This window comes from Pogona vitticeps, chromosome 5 (assembly GCF_051106095.1).
Source record: "Pogona vitticeps strain Pit_001003342236 chromosome 5, PviZW2.1, whole genome shotgun sequence".
Lineage (NCBI taxonomy): Eukaryota > Metazoa > Chordata > Lepidosauria > Squamata > Agamidae > Pogona > Pogona vitticeps.
The window spans coordinates 42,250,123-42,274,635 of record NC_135787.1 but is presented as its reverse complement, the minus strand read 5'-3'; the positions used below and the strand labels follow the sequence as shown (position 1 = coordinate 42,274,635).

General features: G+C 40.2%; 1 protein-coding gene and 1 pseudogene across 4 annotated transcripts in view; both read left to right on the top strand.

The window, feature by feature from the left end:
• The window catches only part of SLC10A7 (solute carrier family 10 member 7), a 183,361-nt gene that overhangs the window by 73,099 nt on the left and 85,749 nt on the right, over window positions 1-24,513 (top strand). The window lies entirely within an intron of this gene.
• Window positions 19,743-19,895, top strand: LOC144583364 (U1 spliceosomal RNA; annotated as a pseudogene).

Sequence of the window (24,513 nt, the reverse complement as noted above, 5' to 3'; positions counted from 1 at the left end):
TTAGTCAAAAAATCTAAATGGAGTTTAGTACATCTGCTCCTCAATAAGCTGACAAGGTCTGCAGCAGTAGACATTAATAGTTAGGTAACCCCCACAATTGGAACTCTTAAAGCTCCATCTATAGCATCATGAGATAGTAGCTTGCCTAACGCTAAATAGCCTAACTCTTCCACAAGGCATAGTAGGGCTCCTGGCTCCTCAGGGAATTGTCACTAATTTCTTTGGTTCGTGCTATTAAAGTTTTCTTTATAGAGAATTTGTAGCTGAATTATAATAGAAATAGAAAAGAGGGATCTATTCTGATACCTTTCCTGTTATCTTACTGGTTAGCAGTTGGCATGTGCTTTTTACCTCCATTTCGAACATGAGACTAATATTTGTCAGGTTTCAGGGATCTCCTATCTGCCAAGAACAATTCATTTATGTAAATTGTGGACTTACATTACCTTTAGTTTGATATGCAGAGGTTTAATGAATGCTTTCCTGGCAAAAAAATATATTAGTACTCTTATGACCACAGTCAATAGGGGCCACTGTTCTAATTCCCCTGTGGCTGAAAAGGTTCTTGAACTTTTCACCCTACAAATATTATGGATTCATTCTGATTTAATTGTAGTCTCCGTCACTCCCAATGAAAGATGTGAGGAAGGATATATATTTGAAAAGAATGAAATATATCACTGTGACTGGGGGAGAGTAACTGGGCATCTGATCTTCCAGTTCTGTGATCAGATTTTGGCTCCACCTGTCATCCTCAATGGTTTTCAGGGACGTCCTCAGAAACAGCAGAAGCTTCTGTTACAGCATCATGATAAGAAACCAGATGGCAGGTTTCTGTATAATCATTGGCAACTGGACAGTCCACCACAGCAGCTTTGAAGGTTTTAACCTATAAAGCCCTATACAGCTTGGGTCCAAGTTATCATTCTAAGAAGTGATACTTGGAGGACACCTGTATGTACATGACTACAGAGTTAATGCATCTACTATTGGAGTTGTCAACTGCCTAGTAAATATTATGTGTGCTTGGTGTATAAAAGTTTCACCTAGTGTTTTTCTTCAGTCTTTAAGTCTCAGCCATACATTTGTTGTTGTTTAGTCGTTAAGTCATGTCCGACTCTTCGTGACCCCATGGACCAGAGCATGCCAGGCCCTCCTGTCTTCCACTGCCTCCCGGAGTTGGGTCAAAACAGCCATAGATGACCATTCTCATTTTAAATATAATGCCTTTATGTTCCAGAGAGAGAGAGAGAGAGAGGTATTATTACAGTTCATAATCCACCATTATTATGAGAGTTGGTTGTCTGGTTATTCTGGTCCTGTGGCTCTGGAACCTATGAGTATCTATTCTCCACCAAACTACATTGTAACCCCTTGTCATGAGAGTTATTCTAGGCTACCCCCATGATCAAAGCAACTGTACATTCCTTAGGCTATGGATTCGGATTTATCCAAATCTTCTATACTGCTGTAATGCACAGTAATCCTAGAAAGCTGAGAAGAGTCGTGGTTTCTTCCATGATAGTACTTTGACTTAGAAAAATATGCAAACAAGGATGAAAGCCAGTGTGGTATAGCAGAGAGGGAGAGAGAGATTAGGGCTCAATAGATCTGTGGTCAAATCCCTACTCAGCCATGAAAACTTACTGTAGGAAGTAGCAATGGCAAATCATTCCTTAAAGCCTGTTTGCATCACCATAAGTTGGAAGCAGCTTGAAAAGCAACAAAGGAGGAGCTGCTAACTCATACTAGATATGTGAGAATGAATAATACCCTTGAGTTGACCTCTTCTGAGGTATAGCTGTGCACTATGGGTCTTTGAAATTCTCTGCCCTGTTGATGGGAAGAGGAATCAGGTCAACATTTTCTCAGAGATGGGGCAACCATTAGCAGTATCTGTAGCAGAGCTTTGTTCTCACCGCAAAAAAAAGTTTTCTGGGTTTTTTCCCCCCTACCACTCCAAGTACTAACAGCAACAACTGTGTTGCCAGCCTAGCTACCATTTTAGTGGCCTCTAATATCATTCTAGGGCACTGTGGTGGTGGTGGTGGTGGTGATACACACATTTTAGAAGTTATTCTGCTGACTACCCTCTCTCTCTCTAGGGGAATAAGGCTGGGGGAAAATCTTACAATGTTTTTCACGCAGAAAGTTTGTCACTCTGAGAAAGTTTGTCTTATCTTTCTTAATTTACTTTTTTTTACTTTTATTAGTTTTTTACCCTGCCCCCCTAGTCAAAGTCTACTCGGTGTGGCTTACAGACATGATCCTTTGTTTCAACTCTGGGCTCTGTATCCTGCCAGGGCTTTCAGTATATTTTTGAGAAGTCATGTTAGATACATTTCCTCTTTATTAAAAATGCTTGTAATATGCCATCTTCCATACAAGCCCTAGAGCAGATATGAGGGAGGGCAGTGTTGTGTCTAGCTCAAGGAAAAAGTCAAAACCAGTACAGTGGTGCCTTGCATTACGACATTAATTCGTTCCAACGAAATCGCTGTAGAACGAAAACGCCGTAATGCGAAAAACCAATTGAAACACATTAAAACCCGTTTAATGCGTTCCAATGTGCTGGAAACTCACCATCCAGCGAAGATCATCCATAGGGCTGCCATTTTCGCTGCCTGTGCAGCAAGGAATCCGTCCCAGAAAACAGCGCAGAGCCATTTTGTTTACCCAGCGGCCATTTTGAAACCGCCGATCAACTGTTTTAAAATCATCATTTTGCGAAGAGTTGGTTCCTGAAGCAGGGAACCGATCATCACAAAGCGAAAAAACCCCATTCAGACCATCGTCATAATGCGGTTTTGTTGTAAAGCGAGACAATCGTAAAGTGAGGCACCACTGTACTGTACCTACATCTGTCCCACAAAGGAGGCTTAAGTTTCCTACCTAATTGTCAGAAAAGTTTAAAATTCCTTTTGACTGACTGACTGATTTATTTCTGAGGGTGCTTTTTTTTCCCTGTCATGCATCTTTTCTTCACTGTACAGCTTCTCTGGCTACCCATACTTCCTCGTCTGAAAAGACCATTGGCAAGGACGTACCTTATAACAGCTTTCCATGTCCTTTAACTGAAGTGTGTGAGTTGTACGGGGAATGGGCTGCCAGCTATCATGGAGATGATTATACAGGTGAATGCTGCTTTAGGCTGAATTTACAGAAGTATAGCTTCCAAATCCTGTGAGGTGCTAATTTTATTCAGCACTGTTTGGGCCTCACCTTGAATATTGTGTCCATTTCTGGACACCACACTTCAAGAAGGGTGCCGATAACTTGGAACAAGACTGAATGAATTGGGCATGTTTAGCCTTAAGAAAAGAAGACAGAGGGGGTGATAACACTTTTCAAATGCTTGAAAGGCTGACATACAGAGGAGGGGCAGGATCTGCTCTTGATCATCTTGACACGCAACAATGGGCTCAAGTTAGAGGAAGCCACATTTCAATTGAATATCAGGAAAAAGTTCTAACTGTTAGAGCAGTAAGAGAGTGGAACAAATTACCTCAAGAGGCAGTGAGTGCTCCAACACTGGAGGTATTCCAGAGAAACGTAGACAAGCACCTGGCAGATATCTTTTGATTTGTATTCCTGCCTCGAGCAGGGGTTGGGCTTGATGGCCTTATAGGCCCCTTCCAACTTCACTGTTCTATGATTCTATGAATACAGAAGGTACACACACCTCTTGGCCGCCAGTAAGTACAATAAGCACAACCATTTTGGACCTTGACCATGAGAATTTTGCCAAAATTTCTCTTCCTTTGAATTTTTTTTTAAAAAAGGAATTTCCTTTTTTGTCAAGCTGAATGAGAATAGGAGAAATTTTAATAGGAAAAATTCTCTGTACAGCACTGTTCAGTGCATTGAAACTGAGAAAATACTGACAGACAGGCACTGTATGCAAAGGACAGTCCTTGTGATTTAGTTTACTGAAAATTGTGTGATATGCCAAAACAGCTGCCATGGTGTTTGAACAGAAGAACAGCCACATTATCAAAGTATACTGTGTTCAGAAAAAAAAAGAGCAGAATAGCTGTGCACTGGGTCCTCTTTTGCTGTGAGTTTGCTGGTAGAAAAGGATAAGAGTAAATAATTTAAGGTTGCTCACCTATGATTTCTCCCTGCAATTTACATATAAATGGATGGAGGCAGGTATGGCTTATGGAATCACAGCCAAAGGACAGCAAAAGAGAGGTTGTTTGTGAAATGCGTGTGAAATCATACAGCAGGGACTATAGAAAGAATGATACATTCCAGGGGTTATATACCCAGTCCTGTATCTTTTCCCCTAATGGGACAATGAATGTTATTGCTTCTAATCCCTGATAAAGAGGCTCGTTTGTAATATATGTTGTGTGGCTTATCAGGATTTAAAGTTTCTTAGAATTTGCATCACAGGCTGTAGAACAGTGGTTTAACACAGGCAGTTTCATTAGTAGACATGCAATTGCTGTTTTTTCTTCCCAGTTTTTTTATTCTCTGGCATGCATCACGTTTTGGGTGGAGACATATTTATATATTAGTCTGGCATGTCTCTGTATTTGACTCCACTCTGCTTCTCCTGACATATATCTTGTTTTGTAGTTTTTTTTATCATAAATCAAGGATGGTCAGTAGACTGATTAGAATCTGCACAGCTTAATGTTGAATAAGCTCTGTGAAATATTTGCCTGTGTTCCATATTGCTGAAATGGATGCTTTCTCAGGGCCATACTAGACAAAGTTTAATGTGTGATTGTGTTTAATATTGCCATTTCCCCTTTCCATTAACAGCTATGGTACAGCTCCACTTCCTAATTCCCTCCTAACAGACTGTCTAGGAAAGAAGCTGCCAATGTTTTTCAGGTTTTCTTTAACCTAGGTTGGGTAGGTCATTCTACCCAAGTTTAATATGACAGTGCAAACAAAGATTGCTTTCTTGCACTTCCATAAAAATCTCCTTGTAGTTTTCATATTTCATAGAACCAAAATGATATGGTAATAAAATATGTTGTTAACATGGCAATTCATTTTTCTCAACTTGGTGCCCTCCTGTTGTTTAGGACTTATGCTTCCATAGGTCTTAGCCAACATGACCAATGATCAGAGTTGTAACTCAAAATACCTAGAGAGCACTGGGTTGAGAAGGGCTGGTATAATTAAATCAGTTTATTTACTGTCAGTATTAAACACTGCTGGAGTTTTCATTTTAATTACTTTGCCCTGTTTAAATTTAATGGCAGACTAATTAGTGTCCACAAGTTAACTAACATTAAAAATTTAATACAGCATGACACATTTAAACCATATCTATATTCTTAAGTGATGTTTGTGCTTTGATCGGTCATCTCTTTGTGGAATTCAGTGTTACATACAGCACTGATGTTACCTGTCTGTCATGGGTTGGAGGGAAAGTTCCATCCTATGGGGAGTGGAAGGCGGGACATCAGGAGGAGGGGCTGTACTGTATATATATGTGGAGTTTGTGTGGAGAAGTTAGGAGAAGGAAGAGAAGCAGCTGGGAAGAAGAAGCTGGTGTGGGAGTCTGTGTGTCAGACAGGGTACTACTGTGTGTCAGTCAGTACCAACCTGATAGGTTCAGGTGTCTGTATGGGTAGCCAGAACTGATAGGTTCAGGGTCTGTGCTTTATTTAAAGGTGTTCTGTGTGAACCAAACGGGTGTATGTATGATTGAGACTAAGCCACGTTACTGTATCTTATTCACTTGATCATTTTATTTTCCCTGTGTGTTATTTAAATAAACCTTATTCCTTTGTTTGTTGAAAATCCATTCCTGGTCTGTGTGACTCCTTACAGGGAATGGTTGGTGGCAGCTTAGTGAAACTGTGGCATATCCCAGTAGGTCTGGGGTTGTCACATTCAGGTTTCTGTATTTAAGACCTAACTTTAGATACAGTTGTGTGTGAAATCCAAGGGTGCTGCTTCTTGGAAAGAAAATAATATCTAGGGATGATACAATTTGTAGTGGAAAAATATATCAGAGATGTTTCATTCTTTTTACCCATTATTTTTCTGTGCAATGAACAATGTCTCCATTATAATTATACATTTATTTGTATACTATTTTTTTCATTGTGAACACACTTATTTTCTTTTGTTAACAGCCCTACTGAGATTTTTTTACATAACCAGTATAGGAAGTTTTCCTGCTGTAAAATTCTGGCTGTGTGTTTACTTGATTGTCATGCTTGGTCATTTCGACTGGGAATGGTTAACTGGATAATGTGCGAGAGTGAATTATGTAACTTTTATTTTATAACTTGGAAGCTAATTAAAACTAATAAAATGAAAACTTCCTTCTTTCATCTTTAGTAAAAATTGCCAAGGATGTTATTTTTAATTACAGTGGTGCCTCGACTTATGAACTTAATTGATTCTGGAAGATGGGCATAAGTTGAAATGGTCATAAGTCGAAGCACCATTTCCCATTGAAATGCATTGAAATGCAATTAATCCGTTTCAGCTGAAGAAAAAAATCACCAAAAAAAATCACTGCAAGACTCATTGGAAATGCAGTTAATCCCTTCAAGCCAAAGGGGGGAAAAAGAGAAAAGCAATCAAGTGTGCAAGACCCATTGGAAATGCACAGAAAACAAACAGAGCAGATCGGAAATGCACAGAGAACAAAGGGGCAGTTCGGAAATGCAAAGAGAACAAAGGAAAAAGCAAGGGAAGCATGCAAGACCCATCGGAAATGGGGGGGAAACCCCCAAAAGCAACCAAACCCCCAAGACCTGTCAGAAATGGGAGGGAACAAAAAACAACCAAATCCCCCAAGACCCATCAGAAATGGAAAAAAACATTCCAAAAAGCAACTGATATCTGGCAGAGCGCCTTCTTCCACCCAGTTCTGCCAGAGTCACTCATTCCAGCCAGGTCAGGCGGCTGAGGGGCCTAATGCTGAGAGAGGTCTAGAAGGAAAGAACGAGGAACCAGGCCTTCTCAGCAGTGGCCCCTCACCTCTGAAACAGCTTGCCCGTGGAGATCTGCCTGGCTCCCTCTCTGGGTGTCTTCGGAAGTAAGCTTAAGACTTGGTTATTTGGACAGGCTTTCCCTCCTGCTGTATCTTAAATTCACATTTTAACATCTCAGATTTATTGCATGTTTATTGGTTTTACTGTTTTTAAAATTTGTAATGCTGCCCAGAGTAGACCTTTGGTCTAGGTGGGTAGGGTATAAATCTAATAAAATAAAATAAAATTAATATTCTGTATGGCAAAAGCAGCAGCAGGGCTTTGAAACAGTGGGGACAGGATTTAGAGCAGAGACCTTTTGGGTGGAAATGCAGCCATCTGTTGATTTTCAGCAGTGCCATTCTTTTCTAACATGCTTTAGGACGGTTTCTTGGATGAAAGCCTGCAGCCATAAATTGTCAAAAATTAATTACACAACAATCCTCTCCATCTTTACAGAGAATTACATCCCATCTTCTTTTCAGTGAGACTTTCTCCCTAATAACTGTGTTAAAGATCTCAACCTCAGATTCATTTGCTGTCCTACCATAGGGACAATTCTTTTAAAAATGTTTTTTTTTTAAATAGTTTCTTGCAAAAAGTTAACCTTACGACAGAACTTGTAACCATTTTCTTAGTAGACAAAATCTTGTAAATTGCAGTGCAGTAAGCTCATTGAATCAATAGGATTAGTCAACTTCTTAGTAAGTTGCATTGATTCAGATAGGCTTAGTTTAACTGAGTACTTTAGCATAGTAAGTTGCAGTTGGATTAAACCCATTTAGATCATTGGATTTTATGAAGGAATTGGATCACTACCGTTTGATTCAATAGACCTACTCTAGTGAAATTTATAGGATATTGGCCAGTATGAGATGGTATCTATGCATAACATAGTGAAGTACAATTGCCAGGTTATGAATAGATTCATTAGGTTTGCATCCAAAACTTTCCTCAGTTACACCACCATCTTTATCTTAGTTGTTGTAGTCTCATTATTTTGCATTTTCTTCCAGTGCTTATGTTGTATCATGTTACAAGGCCAGGATTTTGACTTTCCAGCTGGACTGTTCTCTTTGCCTTCTCATTTTGTGATATGCTGCCTATATAGTCACTGAAACAGCTTATTATGAAAAAGCACAAGACCCAGAAAATGGTAGTGTATACCTACAGAGACAGTAGTCCTTTTTTTTAGTTTGATTTAAATAGCAATATGTACTTAAACCCTGGGATTTATTTATTTTTTAAAGCTCAAGAGGTTTTATTGTGTAAACTACAAAAACCTCTTAAAAGCCATAAGTTGAGGAAAGATAATGTTTTCCCTGCATCATGATGAATGAAACAATTGTGCACATATGTTGGAATAGATCATATTGAACATCCCCTGAGCTCCGTTTGCAGACAAGTTGTAGCTCCACCATGACAAAATTCCCACAAGATTTTGAATTATTCATGCTTTGGAATCTGCGGGATTCAGCAGATAACGTTCAGAATTATTGATGGCAAATGTTATCCCTTTTATTTTCAGAGATGCGTAATGAAATCAGGAGCCCATCTAGAAATTGCAGATAGTGTTCAGGCTAATTTTTGTAGGGGCCGATTGGCTTTTGCTCTAACATGTGTAAATATAATAATTCTCTTTCATGGTGGAAGGGAGGGGACTGAATTGGCACTAATTTATGACGCCTTCTAGCATTCTCTGTACAATGCATCCTGTGAGGGCATGATGCTCTAATTACACTTGCTCTGTATAATGAAAGCTCTTAATGACAATTACTGATTATAGTTAAGGTTGTTCAGGGATTCTACTCTCCCCACCCCCATCTTGAGATGATATATTAACTTTTGCACAGGAAAGCTTTGTGCAGTGTGGATGCAGTTCACTAAGTATTATATCCTTGGAGGGTAGATATATGAGGACTGTACCACAGGAAGGAATGATGGATTGAGATCACTGTCCACATTTACCATCACCCCTCTGTGCGCACACATTTATTAGCAGGAAGGTGAGCTAACCTCTTGATGTGGACCTTGACTATACCATCTTGTAAACAGTTTGTTGGAATGAACAGCCTCTGGTTTTCAAATTCTTCTGTTTAGTTGAGAAATAGGCGAGGAGCTAGATGTGATGAGGAGGTCTCAACCCTGTGACTTCCTGGTAATCAAGGTAACGGAAGGTGTACTTGGGGAAAATATACATGTGGCAGGGCATGCTTGAGTCGGCTGGATAAGTCAGTAGTTTAAGTATTTAACTGTGGAGCCAGGAGTTGAGAATTTGATTCCTTATTAGCCCTTCTGCGAGTAGTGCCAGGCCATGTGGCCATGGGCAAGCTGCACACTCCCAGGGCACCGTCAGAAAAAAAGGGAATGGTATACCACTTGTGTGTATTCCCTACCTAGAAAACTCTGGAAAGGGTCACCACAAGTTGGAACTGATTTGATGGCACACAGTTAATGTTGTTGCTTACTTCTTCCTCCTACCGGTTATTCCCTGAAAATGCCTTCCAGGATGCTTTTAACTAATTTTTAAAATAGACCCTGGCTTCGAAATCCAAAATAAATAAGCTGCCTTAAGAAATAAGGAAGGGGGGGGAGAAAGAATTGGAGTGCATATGACAAAATTGATTACTTATTTCTCCTGTCATTATTCTGTTCTACTCCTATTTTCATTATCTTGGCCAATGTGGGCTGCAGTATGTGTGTATAGAATGCCTCATTCAATTATAGGAAAAGTTGCCATATTTTTCCTGTGTATAAGACACTGCTTTTTTGTTAGACTAAAAATTGAGGGTCGTCGTATACACGGAAGTAAGCAGAGGAGAAAACTGCGCAGTTGAGAAACTGCCCGTGTCTCTGCAAACCAGTCTGCCTCCAGTCACGAGCGAAACTGCCGACAGCTTGTCTCTGCAAACAGGCTTCCTCTAATCACAAGCCTTACATAAATGATGTCAGCTGATGCAGAGGAGAGCGTGTAGGCAGTGGGTGGATGCAGCAGTGACCAGTAATGTTGGAGCATTTTGAGCCCATAAAGATGTCAGAAAATAAAATAAATGAACGTCTTACTCTGCAAAATTCAAACTGAATGCAAGCAGTTATGCAAATGAGGCTGAATGAAGTGATTTGCTCAGCTAAGTGTGGTGCATAATATGTAGTACTGGTATGTAAATGTTGCCTAATTACTAAATAAAATGTGTTCCTTTCTAATGTTTAAAATATTGATCTCTGAATTTGGGGTTAGAAAATTGGGGGTCATCTTATACATGGAGGTGTCTTATACACAGAAAAGTACTTTTTTGGACAACAACTCCCAAAATACCTCAGCCAACATGGTATTCTGGAGGTTGTAGTCCAAAAAGCCCACACATTTTCTAATCCCTTGTCTAGTTTCACCCTGAGGTTCTTTTGAGAACACATGGAGTTGTAGCAGTCTATGCTTTTGAGTGTCTCACCATTATCATAACTACTTAATGTTTGTCAAACGTACATTTGAAGCCTTTGTTGAAAATAAAAACAAGAACACCTACAAGGCCTGTCCCTCTCCTGCCTGCCCCTGCATGAAGTAGAATGCACCTTTTCACTTTGACTAGAACTGCAAGGGGATTGTATTGATGAGGCAGAAACAGCAACAAATAGACTCTTAAGCTATCTTGATGAGCACCCAATTACATTACGCATTCCTGAAATAAAAGCAATAAAAATTGCCATAAATAATTCTGATTAAGTTATAGTGCAGTGGCTTCAAATATATGAATGTTCATGTACTACAGCTGTTTCACAAAGTTAAAAAAATTTATATGCATACAGTACTAGGAGATTACATTTCTAAGTCTACATTATACCAACCATTCTCTTTCCTCCTTCATATCTATTTGCATGGTTACAGCCCCCCTCTGGCACTAATTAGCATGTAGCTGTTGTTCATTTCCTGCTGTTAAATCTAAACATTGCTTAGTAACAAACTGAGCCTCTCCTTGGACAATCAAATTCACAAGTGTTGCCTCTTCCCTGGTCAGTTTTGAAGTGCCCAGGTAACCACTTTTTCTCTACCATTGGCATTCAGAGGGTAGTAGTAACAACATTAAAGAAATTTTGCAAGAAATGTCATTGCTAGTGAATATGCAGATACATCAGCAAAGGGGCAACAAATGCTAATGATTTGAAAGGTTCTAAGCAAGGGTATGTGGTTCCCACAGAAAGAAAAAAGAAAACTATTGGGATGGAAATTAATTTAGACATAATGAGGCAAACTGAAAAATTCTACAGAGTCTGCATCTGTTATCACACTAGTTGTATGTTCATACATGGTCATATCTAACGGAATTGCTGAGGCCATCAGTAGTGCTGGTGCCAGTCATAGGTCATGATTTTTCCAGATGTTATGCCAACAGAAATCTGGCTTTATTAAATTAGATACCATGGCCTTCATCACATATAAATCACATGGATCTAGCCTTGATGTAACTATTGAGCCCCAGTATTTAGGTCCTTTACTCAAACATCCCATTGTATAGGTTTAGTGTTCATTTATTTTTGTTTTGCTAGCTTTTTTCCTGGAAGCTACCATGGTCATAAACTTAACATCATTGTCCTTCCTTTAGTAAGGCTACCAAGGCACATTTATTTAAGAAACAGGCATTTTCTTTAATCATGATTATGTTCTGGACAGCTTCATCCAACTGACCGTTTCCCAGGATCTGAAGAGTTATTCTGTTATTATAGTGGATGTAAAATTCTGTTCAGTAATTTAGTTGTTTGTCTTCCTTTTACAGAGAGAGGGAGAGTGCATCAGCTGTAAAATGGAAAATATTCCACTACCAAATCTGTAATACTGAAGTGTATAATTTGGCAAGAGCTTAGGGCCATTCCTCAAGCTATAGGGATTTTGATATCCCTTAGCCATCAGCAGTACACATTGATTCATTACATAATAGTGAAAGTATATGTAGGGTTTTGTACAGTCTTAGAACAGTGTCCATTACGATGCCTTAACTCCATGTATTGGAAAAATATGCAGTAGAATGAGGAAGCGGATCAGCAGAAAGTACACAGTTGCCTGCAGAAATGGCATTTCTCAAATAGCCTTACAAATAAAGGTTGATCACCATATATATTAATTTAGACTTGCTGGGAAAGGAGAAGCAGTGCTACTTATTCAGGCCATTTCTCGTGCTATTTTATTTTATAATATTCTTTTTAATTCAGTTGAGATAAAGATAATGTTCCTTTGGATTCAGTGAAAAGAATTCTGAATAGCACTTTTGTTTCCTTCTGAGGCACGGATCTACTTCCTTAAGTCAGTTTTATCCATACTACTTTGACACCGTCTAGGTTTCGGGTATGTGTTAAAAAATTTTTATCAAAAATGCTGCAGCCTTTATTGTTGTGAGGCCACTGTAACAGTCCATTGAATCATAGCCAATGGCCTATGTAGTCCAATAACCTGCTTTCAACAGTCAGAGCTCATTGAGGATGTCAATAATGCCACACTCCATAACCTACTCAAGCCAAGGTACATGGCGTTTAAAATCTGCCCAAGTTATTTTTGCACACAAAGCAGAAAAGTCACACAAGTTCTTCTCCTGCTCTACCACTTTAGCAATACTATAATAATAAAATGGGTAACTACTACTTCCCTGACACTGCAAATACGCTATACGTATGTGTATGAGGTGGCTGCTTCATTCTCCCTGATGGTAGAGTTGGCTCTACTAATAATGGTGAATTAGGGGCTTCCAGAGGAGCCAGTGGGAACATGAAAATAACAGTTCTCCCCACGTGTGTCCCTAGATCTGTTTTTTGTAGCATTCAGACTTGACTTTTTGGACTGTTAACTTCCAGAGTCCCCAGTCAGCACAATCATCGGCCATGCTCATGGTGGGGACACATTATTCAAAAAATAGCTTCCAAACTGTACTTCAGCATTTTATCTTTGTTAACTTACTTAATCTCCTTTTAAAGTCTTTCTTTATTATTTTAGTATTAGGAGTTTTTAATATTGTGGGAGTTCCTGGAAATTCTCTGTATTTTCATTTTTTGTACTATTTGTAATAGATTTTGTGTCTTGACATGGACAACTTGCTAGCCTTTGTAACTCAGATTGGCTCCAGATTTGAGTGACTAGCAAAGAACTGGTGAAAGTGGGAGTCCTTGCACCTTCTTCCCCTTCCAGCCATGCTATGAACACAGTAAGAGTGAAAATTGTGCAGGGGAAATGGGAAATCTTCAAGAATTGACTAGGAGGATCTGTAACAGTTTTGAGTCCATAACAGGTACTTTTTGACTATGCATTGTGTGTGTGTTTAGTCGTTTAGTCGTGTCCGACTCTTCGTGACCCCATGGACCAGAGCACGCCAGGCCCTCCTGTCTTCTACTGCCTCCCGGAGTTGTGTCAGGTTCATGTTTATTTATTTATTTATTTATTTTATTTTATTTACAATATTTTTTAGCCGCACCATTACCAGTGGCTTCTGTTGGTTGCTTCGCAGACACTGTCCAGCCATCTCATCCTTGGTCGTCCCCTTCTCCTCTTGCCATCACACCTTCCTAACATCAAGGTTTTTTCCAAGGACTCTTTTCTTCTCATGAGATGGCCAAAGTACTGGAGCCTCAGCTTCAGGATCTGTCCTTCAAGTGAGCATTCAGGGTTGATTTCCTTTAGAACTGATAGGTTTGTTCTCCTTGCAGTCCAGGGGATTCTCAAGAGCCTCCTCCAGCACCACAATTCAAAGGCATCAATTCTTCGGCGGTCTGCTTTCTTTATGGTCCAGCTCTCACTTCCATACATCACGACAGGAAAAACCATAGCTTTGACTATTCGGACTTTTGTTGGCAAGGTGATGTCTCTGCTTTTCAAGATGCTGTCAAGATTTGTCATCGCTTTCCTCCCAAGAAGAAGGCGCCTTTTAATTTCAGGGCTGCTGTCTCCATCTGCAGTGATCATGGAGCCCAGGAAGATAAAATTTGACACTGCCTCCATATCTTCCCCTTCTATTTCCCAGGAGGTGATGGGACCAGTGGCCATGATCTTAGTTTTTTTGATGTTGAGTTTCAGACCGTTTTTTGCACTCTCCTCTTTCACTCTCATTACAAGGTTCTTTAATTCCTCCTCACTTTCTGCCATCAGAGTGGTATCATCTGCATATCGGAGGTTGTTGATATTTCTTCCGGCAATCTTAATTCCGGCTTGGGTTACAACTTGTTATTTGTTGTTGTTGTTGTTGTTTAGTCATTAAGTTGTGTTGACTCTTCGTGACCCCATGGACCAGAGCACGCCAGGCCCTCCTGTCTTTCACTGCCTCCTGGAGTTTGGTGAAATTCAACCATCTCATCCTCTGTCATCCTCCTCTCCTCTTGCCCTCACACTTTCCCAACATCAGGGTCTTTTCCAGGGAATCTTCTTTTCTCATCAGATGGCCAAAGTATTGGAGCCTCAGCTTCCAATGAGCACTCAGGGTTGATTTCAGAATTGATAGGTTTGTTTTCTTTGCAGTCCAGGGGACTCTCACGAGTCTCCTCCAGCACCACACTTGTTATACATACTACCTAACTTGTTAAACATACTGCCTAACAAGCTAGTGAGTTTTCATCCACCTCAAACGGTTAAACATAAATAAAATAACATTTTCAGTTAACGTCTCTGTGCTTGTTCTTCGTACTATACTTCTTCACTCCATCACAGATCACTTTTGCCCATCGTTATGTTTTTGAAGCTGGGTTGGTGTTTGTTGAAAGTTAAAAGTCAGTTGCTTGCTCATAGCTACCATTGAGGTAGCTTATCCTGAGTTAGACATAGGCATTTCTGATCGTAGCTCAGCTAGCCTCTCAACTTACTCACTACCTGACTAATTTTTAGCTTCTGCAGTTAAGAAGATCCACCTTTCATGCATGCTGCCATATCTTTACCTGTAAAAAGTTAAATTTGCTGATATATACATAAACTCTGTTATGATGTTGTAATTCACATACACTTCACCATGTGAAGAAGGGAGCATTTTTCTGATGCCACCGTCTTTCTGCTACACATGGGGGTTGAGGGGTCTGAAGAGAGATCTACTGTCCATAGACACTCTCTATGTGATTTGGGGCACTGATTTTCCAGTGTGCTGATTCACATAGAGACAGTACACAGATAGCGGAGTTTGCAGACTTTAGACTTGTCACTCTCTAAATCTAATAGAAATAACAATGGAGAGAGTCAGACTAGAGGATTCTCTTCCTTGTGTGGTGAGAGCACCTGATATATAACACTTACATGTAGATGTGATGGTGTTTGTGTGCCCTTTCACCTGCCTCCCCTAACTCCACACTCATAGATGGAAACGGTTCTATTTTTAACTCAATCAGCTTGTTAAACACAACAGATGGTTTGTCAAAAACAACTTCTGAGGCTCCCATTGACACCTTCCTCACTGAACATTAACGTTATTCTGAGTCCATGTCCCTCTTAAGAGTGAGGGAATTCCTCACTGGGATCCAGTATACAATATAGATGGTGCGTAGGAATCCTGAACATAGGTTATTGCAATGTGGGTAATGACCCCAATTGTGACCAGCTATTCTCTTTTGTTCTTATGGTCCCTCCTCATTTCCTTCCTCATAAGGGGGCTTCCATCTCTGTTCTGTTTCTCTCCAAGCCTGTTGTTCTCTCTTGTCCCGTTGTGTCTCCTCTCCCCTTCCCAGTAAGACTTTGGGAATGTCTTTGGCTTTTGGCTTCCTCCAGAGGAATCATTAATTTCCACAATGTCCCCAACCATCTTGTTGTCTCTCATCTCTTTTTAGTATCCTCCTTTTATGACCCCCTCTTCCTTTAACCCCTACGCCTTTCTCCCATTGGTTCTTTCTCAGGCTTTTCTGCTGCTCTCTCATATTTTGAGCAGTAAGATACTCAGTTCCAGGGCATTCATTTGCTTCGGGACTAACAGCCTTGTAGGGGATTCTATGCCCATGTTTCGCAAATTGACGTCTGTAGGGGAGCTTGTCATCATATTTCTCTTGCTCATAACTTAAAGCACATGAAACTGAAAGGGAGAACAGCAGTGCTTTTCTCCTTTGACCAAGATTAAGTTTCTTGCAATTGGAACCTGAATTCAAGGATCAATTTTGATAAAAAACTGGAATACTATATTTAAATACTGTGGTTTCCTAGATACGTAACTCATTCAAAACAAACAAACAAACAAAAACACCAGCTTGTGGAGATAGCTGCTTTCCAGTTGCTTGGACCTAGGAGGTCATAATCAGAACTGGTTTTTCTGTGAATGTAACACTTTGATTCCCTGTTTTATTAATGGTTGTTAGGAACTTGTCTAGTCTGTTTTGTAAGCCACTGAAGCAACTGGCCCTTGGTATATACACCTATTCTCACCCTCAAGCTGTTTGTACAGATTATTTTTGCCTTCTTACTCTCCGCTCTTTAAAACTGTTTCTCTTTGTGTTTGAATCTTTTCATGTTTCCACCAGCTCAGTAGAATGCAGCAGAATATTACTGGCCTCTGTGTGTGTGTGTGTGTATGCTTGCACATGCATGCAAGAGAAAGAGAAAGACTTTAAATTGATAGCATAAGTGTGCCTGAAAAGCTTATCCTTTTCTTCTTCTTTGCATTTGTTCTGCGCCGTTTATAACATAGCAGCAAAGTGAGATGAATCCTGATTTGACCTTAAGTGCCTTGCCATTCAGCTGAGTGCTTTCCCTGTAGGAATAAAAGCTGACACTGCTTTGCCTGAGTTCCTTCAATCAATATTAGCGTGGGACAATACACATTATATAGATATGAAATAAAAGCATCCATATTGATACAGATGGATAGACAGACATATTCCTGGCTCAGATCTTAAAAGGTTATGGCAAAGAACAGACTATGCCTGAGATGGAAGAGTTTTCATGACTGGTGAGCTAACTATAGACACTCAGGCATTAATTCCCACCTTTAAAGGTATTTTTATTTGGCTCAGAATTAAGTAGTTACCAACATAGCTCCTTTTTCTTTGTTGTCTAGAGTGCTTTCCTTGAAATTTTGTAATAAGCAGGGTTCTATTAATTTGATTGAGGTCATCACTGCGTTGTTTATTCATCTCTATTGTAATTTATCTGTATTTATCTTATTATGGTAGTGCAAAGAAAATGGTTATGAAATTTATCTGTGAGGATCACTTTATCCCCTTTCTCTATATGGCCTGTCTTTTGCACTTAACTTTGGGTTTACATTCTGCTAATGAAACTATCCAAACACTCAACCTTCCCTGATTTGCTGCCTTCCAGATTTATGGGAATCAGATCCCATCATCCTTCAGCCAATATTCCAAAACTCAGGAAGACTGTGAAAGGCTGAAACCTATAGTTTCTGTCATAGTTTCCCTTTCTAAAAGGTGTGATTGTAGTTCAATGTAGTTAAAAATGGTTGTAAATGATACATTATCAAAGGCTGCAATTACATTGACACAAATATGGGAAATGCTACAGGATTGGGACAATCTGATTCACACTTCTTTCTGTGACCATATGATGTAAAAATAAATGCCAATCAACCTGTAGCTTCTCACATAAGTCTTTGATGTGAGCTGCCTTGGGTCCCTTATGTGCAGAAAGGCAGCATGTAAATAATTTAAATAAATACCGTATTTTTCGCTCCATAAGACGCACCTCTCTGTAAGACGCACCTCATTTTTAGGAGAGAAAACAGGGAAAAAATATTCTGGCAAATTCATAAGGCAGTAGCAATAGATAGATGTTGTCACATCAATTACCTCAAACTTCTTGCAGTGTACAACACAGTGAGAGCTTTTGAACAATTTGTAGTTGGCAAAGTTATTCCAATAGCCACAGACAACAACACTACAATGCTTTATATCAACCACCAAGGAGGAACAAAATCCATGTCTTTCTTGCTACTAACAGTACAGTTTTGGGACTGGTGTATTCTCAAGCATGTCATTTCACAAGTCATACATGTACCAGAAGTGGAGAATCATGAAGCAGACTTCTACACCAAGATGACACACAATGAGTGGGAATTACCATCTCAAGTTTTAACACTTATAATGAATTGTTATTGCACTGAAAGAGATGAATAAACAGATTGTTGCTGGGTAGTCAATAAGAGCTATGATGAAGAAATCACCACCAGCACAGGTGTAAGCAAACAGCAAAGCATGCCTCACTTCCACTCCCTCCCTTCCTCCCTTCCTTCTTTACAGCAATAAAGTTTTCTCTCTCCATCATTCAGTTCTTTACTTTGCAGCATGCAGCATGTCCACAGAAAGTGTGCTTACTTTTATCAGCTTTTTGCAGCTGATCCTCCTGTTTCCTCCACTCTTTAATCATTTTTTTCAGATGAGGAGGCCCAAAATGTCTCTGCACTGTTCACTGTTTCCATACTCCTTAGCATATTTTACTACCTCTAGTTTAAAAGGAATGTTATATGCTAGCCTTTTCTGCTTTATCATCCTTGCACTGGTAGAATGAGTTCCCATACTCTGCAAGAAAAATGTGCCCCTTATACATCACGACATCTACTGCCTGCTTGCTTTTACAAATATAATCTCAAAGCAGCACAGAATCATAGAATAATGGAGTTGGAAGAGGCCTATACTGTAAGGCCATCAATTCCAACCCCTGGTTCAATGCAGGAATCCAAATCAGAGCAGATCTGACAGATGGTTGTCCAGTTTTAGAGACTACAATAGGATAAAATACAGTAGCTGGGAATCACAATAAAAAGATAAAATCTACCAGCAATATTGTAGAACAACAATGATTAAGAAAAACCAATAAAAACAGGGGGAGTGACACCATGCAGCTTTTATTAACACAAAAATAGTACTAAAATTTCTGTTTCCAGTTGTGTGTGTGTACGTGTGAAATGCTATTTATGAAATGTTGGGTTCTTAAACCAATTTTCAAGATTTCAAAGCTTTACTTGGACATATTCAGATCTGTGATTCAGATCTGCCCTCTGCAATTCAAATTGCCTTACTCCTGATGAGTCCATAAAAACTGTGGCAAGCTAATACACCAAATAAAACCTGTAGCCCTAGTGGTAATATATTAAGGAAAGGAGTGTTAGGTCCCTTTTAGTTTCCCTTTTGAACTTTATTCTGCATGTGCTCAGTGCCTTTTTAATCATTCTGTGCTTCAGAATGAAATTTGGCTAACAATACACATTAGCCTCCCCCCCAGGTCCCTTAATGTTTTAAATATCTGCAAAATTACTTCTATTTAGGCTTAATTTGTGGGGAAGTGATGCAGCTTACTACCAAGCTCTGAACTACAGATAGCTATATCTAGCCACCTCTTCCCCATCCAGCAGGCTCTCAGTAGTAATTTTATCTTCCCCTCGCCATTCTCAGGCCTATAAAATAAATAAAATAAATAAAATAAATAAAAAAATATTAAACTTACTGGCAATTTTAGAAGCTTTTGTTTCTGTCCTCTCTCTCTCTCTCTCTCTCTCTCTCTCTGGTTCTCCACATGTCTGGTTGGTCACATGGTTTAACTTCTCTGCAGAAGGTGAAGGGAAAGAGACTCCTCCTTCCTGCTTTGCTTCTCCAATAGCCAATTGGGTGATGCAAGCAGGCAGATATGCTAATATCTGTGCACTGAAGGATTGTGGGAGGAACATCCAGCCCCTGATGGGGGTCCTGCAGGGCACCCCAAAACACTGAAGAGCTCTCCTGGCCTCTTTTGGGATTGGGGCTATGCAGCCCTGTTCTAATCAGGAGGTGCAGCCGGGGGTCACCATGCCTTTGGAGGGTAGGGCACACAAAGGGCCAGGAGGCTTAGAGGCCATTCAAACTCAGACTTGGCAGGGGAGATACCATTGTTGTAAAAGTGGTTTTCCCAGGGTAAGGCTCATCTATTGCACTTCAGATGAGCTGACTCCTGTGATTTCCCCAAACATGGGAAAATCAACTGCCTAAGTGGGAGACTGTGTTTATGGTTTCCCCTGGTGTTTCTAGAACTATCCTTTGGTCCTTGGCTATTTTCACTGTTTGCTGCCATAGGCCTATTTGCCTTGCTGGTTTTCCAGGTGGGCTGCAGGAAGCAGGTCCTGGAAAGCTAGCAGTGCAGAATGGTGAGGTCTAAATAGCAAGCAGTCTCTGCTACCAGTTCAGAGACCTCCCAGCATGGCAGTGGGAGGCTTTTGGGTGGTGGTGGTGGAGCCCTGGGTTATTGCATTCACTCCATAAGACGCATGTACTTTCCCTCCCACCTTTTTGAAGAGAAAAAGTGCGTCTTATGGAGCAAAAAATACGGTAAATAGATCTGTAGTTTTTCCCTCTGCCACTTTAGGCAGTTGACTTAGGCAATTCAGCCACCCTTTGGAGGTCTTCTAATATGCATGTGAAAGTCTCCCTTTAGATGCTTCTGTATTGATTCTTTAGCATCTGCAGAATTATCCCCTCCATTGAATTAAGCAGACAAGATCCTAAATAGGAGCTGTTTGTACAAAACAATACTACACGTGGAATAGTTTTGAAGTGAACATTTTTTAAGATTAGTATTCTAACAGTAGATGCTTTGACATTTCTTACTTTGTTAAAAAAGCTGCTGACATCAAGTATCCTGAGTTTCAGCTGTGTCAAATTTAAATATGGTGCTTGGTTTCAAAGGGTAAAAACAAGTCAGCAAGTTGAGCAAATAGAATCTTTATTGTGTAAATTAAGGTAAGAATTTTTGCTGTTTGTTGTTGTTTAGTCATTAAGTTGTGTCCGACTCTTCATGACCCCGTGGACCAGAGCACGCCAGGCCCTCCTGACTGCCACTGCCTCCCGTAGTTTGTCAAATTCATGTTGGTAGCTTCAATGACACTGTCCAACCATCTCATCCTATGTCGTTCCCTTCTCCTCCTGCCTTCACACTTTCCCAACATCAGAGTCTTTTCCAGGGAGTCTTCTCTTCTCATGAGATGGTCAAAGTATTGGAGCCTCAGCTTCAGGATCTGTCCTTCCAGTGAGCACTCAGGCTTGATTTTGTTCAAAATGGAGAGGCTTGTTCTCCTTGCAGTCCAGCAGACTCTCAGGAGCCTCCTCCAGCAGCACAATTCAAAAGCATCAATTCTTCACCAGTCAGCCTTCTTTATGGTCCACCTCTCACTTCCATACATTGCTACTGAAAAAACCATAGCTTTGACTATGCGGACCTTTGTCATCAAGGTGATGTCTCTGGTTTTTATGATGTTGACTAGGTTTATCATAACTTTCCTCCCAAGAAGCAGGCGTCTTTTAATTTCGGGGCTGCTGTCACCATCTGCAGTGATCATGGAGCCCAAGAAAGTAAAATCTGTCACTGCCTCCATATCTTCTCCTTCTCTTTCCCCGGAGGTGATGAGACAAGTGGCCATGATCTTTGTTTTTTTTGATGTTGAGCTTCAGACCATTTTTGGCGCTCTCCTCTTTCACTCTCATTAAGAGGTTCTTTAATTCCTCCTCACTTTCTGCCATCAGAGTGGTATCATCTGTATATCGGAGGTTGTTGATATTACTTCCGGCAATCTTAATTTCGGTTTGGTATTCATCCAGTCCATCCTTTCATATGATGTATTCTGCATATAAATTAAATAAGAAGGGAGACAATATAAAGCCTTGTCGTACTCCTTTCCCAGTTTTGAACCAATCAGTTGTTCCATATTCAGTTCTAACTGTTGCTTCCTGTCCCACATATAGATTTCTCAGGAGGTACATAAGGTGGTCAGGCATTCCCATTTCTTTAGGAACGTGCCATAGTTTGCTGTGGTCCACACAGTCAAAGGCTTTTGTGTAGTCAATGAAGCAGAACTAGATGTTTTTCTAGAACTCTCTGGCTTTCTCCATAATGCAGTGCATGTTAGCAATTTGGTCTCTAGTTCCTCTGCCCCTTCGGAATCCAGCTTGTACTTCTGGGAGTTCTCGGTCCACATACTGCTGAAGCTTACCTTGGAGCAGTGGTTCTTAACCTTTTTGATAGAAACGCCCCCTTGAGCCATTGAAGAAGTTATCATCGCCCCCCTCCCCACGGTGATGATATCTTATTTATTTATTTATTTATTTATTTATTTATTTATTTATTTATTTATTTATTTATTTATTTATTTATTTATTTATTTATTTAAGACACTTAAATCCAATGACCGCTGAAAACAAAATTAAATTCCAAGAAATTGAAATGCCCCCCCCCCCCAAAAGTAACATTTAATGATTTAGTTGCAAGTGAATTTTAAGACGCAAAAAGAAATATAAAAAGGGCATAAAAACAAATGCAGGAACTAAAAATTTCAAGACAAAAACTCTGAAACTAAATTAAGATTGGAGGAAAATATATATTCATGCACACTGTAAAAAGGCTGTAGCCATCTTCACAGGTTTGGCTTGCTCCAACACCCCCCACTGCCCCCCTTCTGCTCCAGCGCCCCCACGCCGCCCCTTTTCGTTCTACTGCCCCCCTGAAAAATGAAATCGCCCCCTGGGGGGCATTATCGCCCACGTTAAGAACCACTGCCTTGGAGGATTTTGATCATAACCTTGCTAGTGTGTGAAATGAGTGCAATTGTACGTTAGTTGGAGCATTCTTTAGCACTCCCCTTCTTTGGGATTCGGACGTAGACTGATCTTTTCCAATCCTCTTGCCACTGCTGAGTTTTCCAAACTTGCTGGCATATTGCGTGTAGCATCTTAACAGCATCATTTTTTAAGTTTTTAAATAGTTCCACTGGAATGCCATCACCTCCACTGGCCTTGTTAGCCATGCTTTCTAAGGCCCACTTGGCTTCACTCTCCAGGATGTCTGGCTCAAGGTCAGCAACCACACTGTCTGGGTTGTCCGGGACATCAAGATCTTTCTGGTGTAATTCCTCTGTGTATTCTTGCCACCTCTTATTGATGTTTTCTGCTTCTGTGAGGTCCCTACCATTTTTGTCCTTTATCTTGTCCATTTTTGCACAAAATGTTCCTTTAATATCTCCAATTTTCTTGAACAGATCTCTGGTTTTTCCTTTTCTATTATTTTCCTCTATATCTTTGCATTGTTCATTTAAGAAGGCCCTCTTGTCTCTCCTTGCTATTCTTTGGAAGTCAGCATTCCATTTTCTGTAACTTTCCCTATCTCTCTTGCATTTTGTTTCCCTTCTCTTCTCTGCTATTTGTAAGGCCTCGTTGGACAGCCACTTTGCTTTCTTGTATTTCCTTTTCTTTGGGATGGTTTTTGTTGCTGCCTCCTATACAATGTTACGAGCCTCCATCCATAGTTCTTCAGGCACTCTGTCCATCAAATCTAGTTCCTTAAATCTGTTCTTCACTTCCATTGTGTATTCATAAGGGATTTGGTTTAGATTATACCTGAGTAGCTCAGTGGTTTTTCCTACTTTCTTCAGTTTGAGCTTGAGTTTTGCTCTGATGATCAGAGCCACAATCAACTCCAGGTCTTGTTTTTGCTGACTGTATAGAGCGTCTCTATCTTTGGCTGCACAGAATATAATCAATCTAATTACGGTATTGCCCATCTGGTGATTTCCGTGTGTAGAGTCGCCTCTTGTGTTGTTGGAAAGGAGTGTTTGTGATGACCGGCTTGTTCTCTTGACAAAACTCGATTAGTGTTTGCCCTACTTCATTTTAAACTCCCAAGTCCAAATCTACCTGTTGCTCCTTTTATCTCTTGACTCCCTACTTTAGCATTCCAGTCCCCTATAATGAGAAGAACATCTTTCTTTGGTGTCAGTTCTAGAAGGTGTTGTAAGTCTTCATAGAATTGGTCAATTTCAGCCGCTTCAGCATCCGTGGTTGGTGCATAACCTTGGATTACTGTGATGTTGAAAGGTCTGCCTTGGATTCATATTGAAATCATTATAGCATTTTTGAGATTGTATCCCAATATAGCTTTTCCCACTCCTTTGTTGACTGTGAGGGCTACTCCATTTCTTCTACAGGATTCTTGCTCACAATAATATATATGATAATAGTCTGAATTGAATTCACCCATTTCAGTTCACTGATGCCCAGAATGTCCGTGTTTATTCTTGCCATCTCCTTTGTTTTACCACATCCAGCTTACCAAGGTTCATAGATCTTACATTCCAGGTTCCTATGCAGTATTTTTCTTTGCAGCATCGGACTTTCCTTTCACTTCCAGGCACATCCGCAGCTGAGCATCCTTTTGGCTTTGGCCCAACCACTTTATTAGCTCTGGAGCTACTTGTACTTGTCCTCCGCTCTTCCTCAGTAACATGTTGGACGCCTTCCAACCTGAGGGACTCATCTTCCACTGTCATATCTTTTAGCCTTTCGTTTCTGTCCATGGAGTTTTCTTGGCAAAGATATTGGAGTGGATTGCCAGTTCCTGCTCCAGATGGATCACTCCACTATGACCTGTCCATCTTGAGGGTCCCTGCATGGCAATAGCCCATAGCTTCTCTGAATTACTCACGTCCCTTACCATGACAAGGCAGCAATCCGTGAAGGGGAATGTTTGCTATAGCAAGTTCTTATTAAAAACAACAAAAAATGCATAGAGATTGTAAACTGAAGGGAAACTCAATACTGGTTTCAAAAATTTTCTTGCACATTTAACCTTTAATATCTGACTTGTTTGTTC